The following is a 10,891-nucleotide window of genomic DNA, read 5'->3' on the forward strand; positions in this document are numbered from 1 at the left end:
ATAAAATAGAAAGATTAATGTTCGTAAACACATCTGGGGAGATTGGCGGGATGGTTCATCTACCGTACATTGGACCTGGCGATCACGGTTCGATTAAGAGTACCACACAACTTTTGCGTTTTAGCATAAAAAAAGGTTCAATGGATCGGCCCAGTGAGGCAGAGGGTATGCGCCTGTTTGCGATACCTCAAGAAACGGGCGCATAGGGCGTCGTTTAGGATTTGCCTTGAAATCAGGCCAATACGGTTTGCACTTTCTGTTCATAACTTGGCGTCTGGCCCATCTCATGTTATCTTGCAAAAAGCGGTAACTGCCATCTTGCAGAAAACAAGATCACATATGCGAGTACTTCCGCCAGACACTTTCACCCCGAAGTCAACCGTGCCTCATGCGAAAAAACCCATCTCGATAGGCCTCCACATAAACAATCAAGTTTCCCTTCGGGTAATCAACAGAAACAACAAGCATCACAAGCTCAACAACACCATATGGCTTGGTAGGCAGTTTTCCATCTTGAAAATCAAGCAATAACTCTCTCCCTTCCTTTACACTGTTGGTACTGCAAACAACCTGCCCCGAACACTAATCGGGCCATGGCCCAGCAAAACTCGGATGCCCACGGTAGCCTTGACTGACATAGGCAACATTTCTAGAGCAAACTCAAGCGTGCAACACTTGCGAGGGGTACGTATATGAATCCCATCTTCCAAATGATACATTTCATGAACATAGAAACATGTGAAAGCCAACACATGATCTTCAGGTTCATCTTTGCCTTTTACTTTTAGCTGAACTTCAATGGCAACCGGGTCGATTAACAGAACAACTCAAGACGGGCATGTTAGGCGCATGAAGGGATCCTGCAATGCAAGCATCACAATAATAATCAATTAATTAATTCTTGGACTATTTATTTGAAGGACACATGATCTAGCAGTACTAACAAGCAACAAGAGAGTGAAGGTACACGAAGGGTTAGGATGTAGGTAGAGCTGCACTCATCCACCTTTCGAGCGAGGGTTAGACTATTAAAACAATGAAGGACACACGATCTGGTAGTAATAGCAAGCAACAAGAGAATGAATGTACACAAAGGGTTAGAATGTAGATAGTGTTGGGGAACGTAGCAGAATTTTAAAATTTTCTACGCATCACCAAGATCAATCTATGGAGTCATCTAGCAACGAGGGAGAAAGGAGTGCATCTACATACCCTTGTAGATCGCGCGCGGAAGCGTTCAAGAGAACGGGGTTGATGGAGTCGTACTCGTCGTGATCCAAATCACTGATGACCTAGCGCCGAACGGACGGCACCTCCGCATTCAACACACGTACGGTTGGGAAGACGTCTCCTCCAACTTGATCCAGCAAGGGGGAAGGAGAGGTTGATGAAGATCCAGCAGCACGACGGCGTGGTGGTGGAAGCAACGGTGATCTCAGCAGGGCTTCGCCAAGCGCAGGGAGATGGAGGAGTGTCACGGGAGGGAGAGGCCAGGGGCTTGGGTGCGGCTACCCTCCCTCCCCCCCACTATATATAGGGTCCCTAAGGGGGGCGCCGGCCCTAGGAGATCCAATCTCCTAGGGGGGGGGGCGGCCAAGGGGGTGGCTTGCCCCCCAAGGCAAGTGTGGCACCCCCACCCCTAGGGTTTCCAACCCTAGGCGCAGGGGGAGGCCCAAGGGGGGGCGCACCAGCCCACTAGGGGCTGGTTCCCCTCCCACTTCAGCCCATGGGGCCCTCCGGGATAGGTGGCCCCACCCGGTGGACCCCCGGGACCCTACCGGTGGTCCCGGTATAATACCGATTACCCCCGAAACTTTCCCGATGGCCGAAACTTGACTTCCTATATATAAATCTTCACCTCCGGACCATTCCAGAACTCCTCGTGACGTCCGGGATCTCATCCGGGACTCCGAACAACTTTTGGATTACCATATACTAATATCTCAACAACCCTAGCATTACCGAACCTTAAGTGTGTAGACCCTGCGGGTTCGGGAGACACGCAGACATGATCGAGACGACTCTCCGGTCAATAACCAACAGCGGGATCTGGATACCCATGTTGGCTCCCACATGCTCCTCGATGATCTCATCGGATGAACCATGATGTCGAGGATTCAATCAACCCGTATACAATTCCCTTTGTCAATCGGTACGTTACTTGCCCGAGACTCGATCGTCGGTATCCCTATACCTCATTCAATCTCGTTACCGGCAAGTCACTTTACTCGTGCCGTAACGCATGATCCCGTGATCAACCACTTGGTCACATTGAGCTCATTATGATGATGCATTACCGAGTGGGCCCAGAGATACCTCTCCGTCATACGGAGTGACAAATCCCAGTCTCGATTCGTGCCAACCCAACAGACACTTTCGGAGATACCCGTAGTGTACCTTTATAGTCACCCAGTTACGTTGTGACGCTTGGCACACCCAAAGCACTCCTACGGTATCCGGGAGTTGCACAATCTCATGGTCTAAGGAAATGATACTTGACATTCAGAAAAGCTACATCAAACGAACTACACGATCTTTGAGCTATGCTTAGGATTGGGTCTTGTCCATCACATCATTCTCCTAATGATGTGATCCCGTTATCAATGACATCCAATGTCCATAGTCAGGAAACCATGACTATCTTTTGATCAACGAGCTAGTCAACTAGAGGCTCACTAGGGACGTGTTGTGGTCTATGTATTCACACATGTATTACGATTTCCGGATAACACAATTATAGCATGAACAATAGACAATTATCATGAACAAAGAAATATAATAATAACCATTTTATTATTGCCTCTAGGGCATATTTCCAACAGTCTCCCACTTGCACTAGAGTCAATAGTCTAGTTACATTGTGATGAATCGAACACCCATGCAGTTCTGGTGTTGATCATGTTTTGCTCTAGGGAGAGGTTTAGTCAACGGATCTGCCACATTCAGGTCCGTATGTACTTTACAAATCTCTATGTCTCCATTTTGAACACTTTCACGAATGGAGTTGAAGCGACGCTTGATATGCCTGGTCTTCCTGTGAAACCTGGGCTCCTTGGCAAGGGCAATAGCTCCAGTGTTGTCACAGAAGAGAGTCATCGGGCCCGACGCATTGGGTATGACTCCTAGGTCGGTAATGAACTCCTTCACCCAGACTGCTTCTTGTGCTGCCTCTGAGGCTGCCATGTACTCCGCTTCACATGTAGATCCCGCCACAACGCTTTGCTTGCAACTGCACCAGCTTACTGCCCCACCATTCAAAATATACACGTATCCGGTTTGTGACTTAGAGTCATCCAGATCTGTGTCGAAGCTAGCATCGACGTAACCCTTTACGACGAGCTCTTCGTCACCTCCATAAACGAGAAACATATCCTTAGTCCTTTTTAGGTACTTCAGGATATTCTTGACCGCTGTCCAGTGTTCCATGCCGGGATTACTTTGGTACCTTCCTACCAAACTTACGGCAAGGTTTACATCAGGTCTGGTACACAGCATAGCATACATGATAGACCCTATGGCTGAGGCATAGGGGACGACACTCATCTTTTCTCTATCTTCTACCGCGGTCGGGCTTTGAGCCGTGCTCAATCTCGTACCTTGCAATAAAGGCAAGAACCCCTTCTTTGACTGATCCATTTTGAACTTCTTCAATATCTTGTCAAGGTACGTACTCTGTGAAAGACCAATGAGGCGTCTCGATCTATCTCTATAGATCTTGATGCCTAATATATAAGCAGCTTCTCCAAGATCCTTCATTGAAAAACACTTGTTCAAGTAGGCCTTTATGCTTTCCAAGAATTCTATATCATTTCCCATCAACAGTATGTCATCCACATACAATATAAGAAATGCTACAGAGCTCCTAGTCACTTTCTTGTAAATGCAGGCTTCTCCATAAGTCCGCGTAAACCCAAACGCTTTGATCATCTCATCAAAACGAATGTTCCAACTCCGAGCCCATAAATCGAGCGTTGGAGCTTGCACACCTTGTCAGCATTCTTAGGATCGACAAAACCTTCCGGCTGCATCATATACAATTCTTCCTTAAGGAAACCATTCAGGAATGCCGTTTTGACGTCCATTTGCCATATCTCATAATCATAGAATGTGGCAATTGCTAACATATGATTCGGACGGACTTCAGCTTCGCTACGGGTGAGAAAGTCTCATCGTAGTCAACCCCTTGAACTTGTCGATAACCCTTAGCGACAAGCCGAGATTTATAGATGGTTACGTTACCATCCGTGTCTGTCTTCTTCTTAAAGATCCATTTATTTTCTATGGCTCGCCGATCATCGGGCAAGTCAGTCAAAGTCCATACTTTGTTTTCATACATGGATCCTATCTCAGATTTCATGGCTTCTAGCCATTTGTCGGAATCCGGGCCCGCCATCGCTTCTTCATAGTTCAAAGGTTCACCGTTGTCTAACAACATGATTTCCAAGACAGGGTTGCCGTACCACTCTGGTGCGGAACGTGTCCTCGTGGACCTACGAAGTTCAGTAGCAACTTGATCTGAAGTTTCATGATCATCATCATTAACTTCCTCTCTAGTCGGTGCAGGCACCTCAGGAACATTTTCTTGAGCTGCGTCACTTACCGGTTCAAGAGCTAATACTTCATCGAGTTCTACTTTCCTCCCACTTATTTCTTTCGAGAGAAACTCTTTCTCTAGAAAGGATCCATTCTTGGCAACAAAGATCTTGCCTTCGGATCTGAGGTAGAAGGTATACCCAATAGTTTCTTTAGGGTATCCTATGAAGACGCATTTTTCTGACTTGGGTTCGAGCTTTTCAGGTTGAAGTTTCTTGACATAAGCATCGCATCCCCAAACTTTCAGAAACGACAGCTTAGGTTTCTTCCCAAACCATAATTCATACGGTGTCGTCTCAACGGATTTCGACGGAGTCCTATTTGAAGTGAATGCGACAGTCTCTAAAGCATAGCCCCAAAATGACAGCGGTAAATCGGTAAGAGACATCATAGATCGCACCATATCCAATAGAGTGTGATTACGATGTTCGGACACACCATTACGCTGAGGTGTTCCAGGCGGCATGAGTTGTGAAACTATTCCACATTTTCTTAAGTGTGTGCCAAATTCGTGACTCAAGTATTCTCCCCCACGATCTGATCGCAAGAACTTGATTTTCCTGTCACGTTGATTCTCAACCTCACTCTGAAATTCCTTGAACTTTTCAAAGGTCTCAGACTTGTGTTTCATTAAGTAGATATACCCATATCTACTCAAGTCGTCAGTGAGGGTGAGAACATAACAATAGCCACCGCGAGCCTCAACACTCATTGGACCGCACACATCAGTATGTATGATTTCCAATAAGTTGGTTGCTCGCTCCATTGTTCCTGAGAACGGAGTCTTGGTCATTTTACCCATGAGGCATGGTTCGCACGTGTCAAATGATTCGTAATCAAGAGACTCCAAAAGTCCATCGGCATGGAGCTTCTTCATGCGTTTGACACCTATGTGACCAAGGCGGCAGTGCCACAAGTATGTGGGACTATCATTATCAACCTTACATCTTTTGGTATTCACACTATGAATATGTGTAACATTACGCTCGAGATTCATTAAGAATAAACCATTCACCAGCGGAGCATGACCATAAAACATATCTCTCATATAAATAGAACAACCATTATTCTCGGATTTAAATGAGTAGCCATCTCGAATTAAACGAGATCCTGATACAATGTTCATGCTCAAAGCTGGCACTAAATAACAATTATTGAGGTTTAAAACTAATCCCGTAGGTAAATGTAGAGGCAGCGTGCCGACGGTGATCACATCGACCTTGGAACCATTCCCGACGCGCATCGTCACCTCGTCCTTCGCCAGTCTCCGCTTATTCCGTAGCTCCTGCTTTGAGTTACAAATGTGAGCAACCACACCGGTATCAAATACCCAGGAGCTACTACGAGTACTGGTAAGGTACACATCAATTACATGTATATCACATATACCTTTAGTGTTGCCAGCCTTCTTGTCCGCTAAGTATTTGGGGCAGTTCCGCTTCCAGTGACCACTTCCCTTGCAATAAAAACACTCAGTCTCGGGCTTGGGTCCATTCTTTGGCTTCTTCCCGGCAGCTTGCTTACCGGGCGCGGCAACTCCCTTGCCGTCCTTCTTGAAGTTCTTTTTACCCTTGCCTTTCTTGAACTTAGTGGTTTTATTCACCATCAACACTTGATGTTCCTTTTTGATTTCCACCTCTGCTGATTTCAGCATTGAATATACCTCAGGAATGGTCTTTTCCATCCCCTGCATATTGAAGTTCATCACAAAGCTCTTGTAGCTCGGTGGAAGCGACTGAAGGATTCTGTCAATGACCGCGTCATCCGGGAGATTAACTCCCAACTGAGTCAAGCGGTTATGCAACCCAGACATTTTGAGTATGTGCTCACTGACAGGACTATTTTCCTCCATCTTACAACTGAAGAACTTGTCGGAGACTTCATATCTCTCGACCCGGGCATGAGCTTGAAAAACCATTTTCAGCTCTTCGAACATCTCATATGCTCCGTGTCTCTCAAAACGCTTTTGGAGCCCCGATTCTAAGCTGTAAAGCATGCCGCACTGAACGAGGGAGTAATCATCAGCACGTGACTGCCAAGCGTTCATAACGTCTTGGTTCTCTGGGATAGGTGCGTCACCTAGCGGTGCTTCTAGGACATAATCTTTCTTGGCAGCTATGAGGATGATCCTCAGGTTCCGGACCCAGTCCGTATAGTTGCTGCCATCATCTTTCAGCTTGGTTTTCTCTAGGAACGCGTTGAAGTTGAGGACAACGTGGACCATTTGATCTACAAGACATAGTGTAAAGATTTTAGACTAAGTTCATGATAATTAAGTTCATCTAATCAAATTATTCAATGAACTCCCACTCAGATAGACATCCCTCTAGTCATCTAAGTGAAACATGATCCGAGTCAACTAGGCCGTGTCCGATCATCACGTGAGACGGACTAGTCAACATCGGTAAACATCTTCATGTTGATCGTATCTTCTATACGACTCATGCTTGACCTTTCGGTCTTCCGCGTTCCGAGGCCATGTCTGTACATGCTAGGCTCGTCAAGTCAACCTAAGTGTATTGCGTGTGTAAATCTGGCTTACACCCGTTGTATTCGAACGTTAGAATCTATCACAGCCGATCATCACGTGGTGCTTCGAAACAACGAACCTTCGCAACGGTGCACGGTTAGGGGGAACACTTTCTTGAAATTATTACGAGGGATCATCTTATTTAAGCTACCGTCGTTCTAAGCAAATAAGATGTAAAACATGATAAACATCACATGCAATCAAATAGTGACATGATATGGCCAATATCATTTGCTCCTTTTGATCTCCATCTTCGGGGCTTCATGATCATCGTTTTCACCGGCATGACACCATGATCTCCATCATCATGATCTCCATCATCGTGTCTTCTTGAAGTTGTCTCGTCATCTATTACTTCTACTACTATGGCTAATGCTTTAGCAATAAAGTAAAGTAATTACATGACGTTTATGTTGACACGCAGGTCATAAATAAATAAAGACAACTCCTATGGCTCCTGCCGGTTGTCATACTCATCGACATGCAAGTCGTGATTCCTATTACAAGAACATGATCAATCTCATACATCACATATATCATTAATCACATCATTTTAGCCATATCACATCACACGGCACATGCTGCAAAAACAAGTTAGACGTCCTCTAATTGTTGTTGCAAGTTTTTACGTGGCTGCTATAGGTTTCTAGCAAGAACGTTTCTTACCTACGCCAAAACCACAACGTGATATGCCAATTTCTATTTACCCTTCATAAGGACCCTTTTCATCGAATCCGATCCGACTAAAGTGGGAGAGACAGACACCCGCCAGCCACCTTATGCAACTAGTGCATGTCAATCGGTGGAACCAGTCTCACGTAAGCGTACGTGTAAGGTCGGTCCGGGCCGCTTCATCCCACGATGCCGCCGAATCAAGATAAGACTAGTAACGGCAAGCAAATTGACAATATCCACGCCCACAACTGCTTTGTGTTCTACTCGTGCATAGAAACTACGCATAGACCTAGCTCATGATGCCACTGTTGGGGAACGTAGTAGAATTTTAAAATTTTCTACGCATCACCAAGATCAATCTATGGAGTCATCTAGCAACGAGGGATGAAGGAGTGCATCTACATACCCTTGTAGATCGCACACGGAAGCGTTCAAGAGAACGGGGTTGATGGAGTCGTACTCGTCGTGATCCAAATCACCGATGACCTAGCGCCGAAAGGACGGCACCTCCGCGTTCAACACACGTACGGTTGGGAAGACGTCTCCTCCAACTTGATCCAGCAAGGGGGAAGGAGAGGTTGATGAAGATCCAGTAGCACGACGGCGTGGTGGTGGAAGCAACGGTGATCTCGGCAGGGCTTCGCCAAGCGCAGGGAGACGGAGTAGTGTCACGGGAGGGAGAGGGAGAGGCCAGGGGCTTGGGTGCGGCTGCCCTCCCTCCCCCCCACTATATATAGGGTCCCTAGGGGGGGCGCCGGCCCTAGGAGATCCAATATCCTAGGGGGGCGGCGGCCATGGGGGTGGCTTGCCCCTCAAGGCAAGTGTGGCGCCCCCCACCCCTAGGGTTTCCAACCGTAGGCGCAGGGGGAGGCCCAAGGGGGGCGCACCAGCCCACTAGGGGCTGGTTCCCCTCCCACTTCAGCCCATGGGGCCCTCCGGGATAGGTGGCCCCACCCGGTGGACCCCCGGGACCCTTCCGGTGGTCCCGGTACAATACCGATTACCCCCGAAACTTTCCCGATGGCCGAAACTTGACTTCCTATATATAAATCTTCACCTCCGGACCATTCCGGAACTCCTCGTGACGTCCGGGATCTCATACGGGACTCCGAACAACTTTCAGGTTACCGTATACTAATATCTCAACAACCCTAGCGTCACCGAACCTTAAGTGTGTAGACCCTACGGGTTCGGGAGACACGCAGACATGACCGAAACGACTCTCCGGTCAATAACCAACAGCGGGATCTGGATACCCATGTTGGCTCCCACATGCTCCTCGATGATCTCATCAGATGAACCACGATGTCGAGGATTCAATCAATCTGTATACAATTCCCTTTGTCAATCGTACATTACTTGCCCGAGACTCGATCGTCGGTATCCCAATACCTCGTTCAATCTCGTTACCGGCAAGTCACTTTACTCGTGCCGTAATGCATGATCCCGTGATCAACCACTTGGTCACATTGAGCTCATTATGATGATGCATTACTGAGTGGGCCCAGAGATACCTCTCCATCATACAGAGTGACAAATCCCAGTCTCGATTCGTGCCAACCCAACAGACACTTTCGGAGATACCTGTAGTGTACCTTTATAGTCACCCAGTTATGTTGTGACGTTTGGCACACCCAAAGCACTCCTACGGTATCCGGGAGTTTCACAATCTCATGGTCTAAGGAAATGATACTTGACATTCAGAAAAGCTACAGCAAACGAACTACACGATCTTTGAGCTATGCTTAGGATTGGGTCTTGTCCATCACATCATTCTCCTAATGATGTGATCCCGTTATCAATGGCATCCAATGTCCATAGTCAGGAAACCATGACTATCTTTTGATCAACGAGCTAGTTAACTAGAGGCTCACTAGGGACGTGTTGTGGTCTATGTATTCACACATGTATTACGATTTCCGGATAACACAATTATAGCATGAATAATAGACAATTATCATGAACAAAGAAATATAATAATAACCATTTTATTATTGCCTCTAGGGCATATTTCCAACAGATGTTGCACTCATCACCTTTTGAGTGAGGGTTTGGGATCTATCCCTAGCGCACCTGAAGATATAGTTGTGTTTAGATCAACCAAGTTCCTAGCAGCAACAAAGCCATAAACCTGCAGTGGCCAGCTGTGACCACACATTAGACTAGTAACTTTGATGGAGAAGATCTGGATGGAACTCTCCGAAATAGCATCTTCTAGGATGGTTCCGGTTGAAGAGTACATGGGACCAAGAGAAGTTGCATGGAAGAAGCACAATTAAGAACATTATTTTTTAAAAGTCAATTAAATTAAGTGATACTCTTCCAGAGAGTGCCTTTATAAAGTCAACTAAAATCACTTAATTTAGTTGACTTCAAAAAATTAGTGTAGGGGTCTCAACTCTAATGATTGGTTCTAAAAAATCAATTAAATTAAGTGATACTTTTCCGGCGAGGTATCTACTCAAATGGTTGGTTCTAAAAAATTCTAACACTTGTCAGATAAATCTACTACTGCAAGTAAAACACACAATACTATCTTGGTCTTTTCTTATGTTCTCATATCGATCTCACGAAATCATGAAGCCAAGCCGAGCAAGGGGGTTGTCTATCGGAGCTAAGCTTTGTTCTTGGATTCATACATTGGTAGATAAAGGGTGTAGATAAAATCAAGTGTAGAGTTTCTTACTTTCCGCGTCGAAGGAACTGAATCTGATGCCGAAGCACCTCTCCCAGAATTTGCACTAGATCTCAATCTCCCGCTCGTCCGAAGTTGTCTTTCTCTTGTCCTTGATGTCGTAGGCTTTATGAAGTTGATGCTCCTTCCTCTCCATAATCGCAATGTACTCTGTGTAGTCCTACACCCCCGCAAGCTCGCTCTCGCCAAGCTCCATGTCATGCTCCCCTATGGGAGCAGCAACCTTCTCCAGTTTTCCTTAGACTCGTGTCGAGGAGTGATACGTCTCCAACATATCTATAATTTTTTATTGTTCCATGCTATATTATATTCTGTTTTGGATATTATTGGGATTTATTATACACTTTTATGTTATTTTTGGGACTAACCTATTAAGCGGAGGCCCAGCCCAGAATTGC

General features: G+C 46.1%; 1 pseudogene; it reads right to left on the reverse strand.

Moving 5' to 3' along the window:
• Nucleotides 1–284: 284 nt before the first annotated feature.
• LOC123191819 (uncharacterized) lies at nt 285–10,040 on the reverse strand (annotated as a pseudogene).
• Nucleotides 10,041–10,891: the final 851 nt, after the last annotated feature.

The sequence above is a fragment of the Triticum aestivum genome, chromosome 2A (assembly GCF_018294505.1).
Source record: "Triticum aestivum cultivar Chinese Spring chromosome 2A, IWGSC CS RefSeq v2.1, whole genome shotgun sequence".
Lineage (NCBI taxonomy): Eukaryota > Viridiplantae > Streptophyta > Magnoliopsida > Poales > Poaceae > Triticum > Triticum aestivum.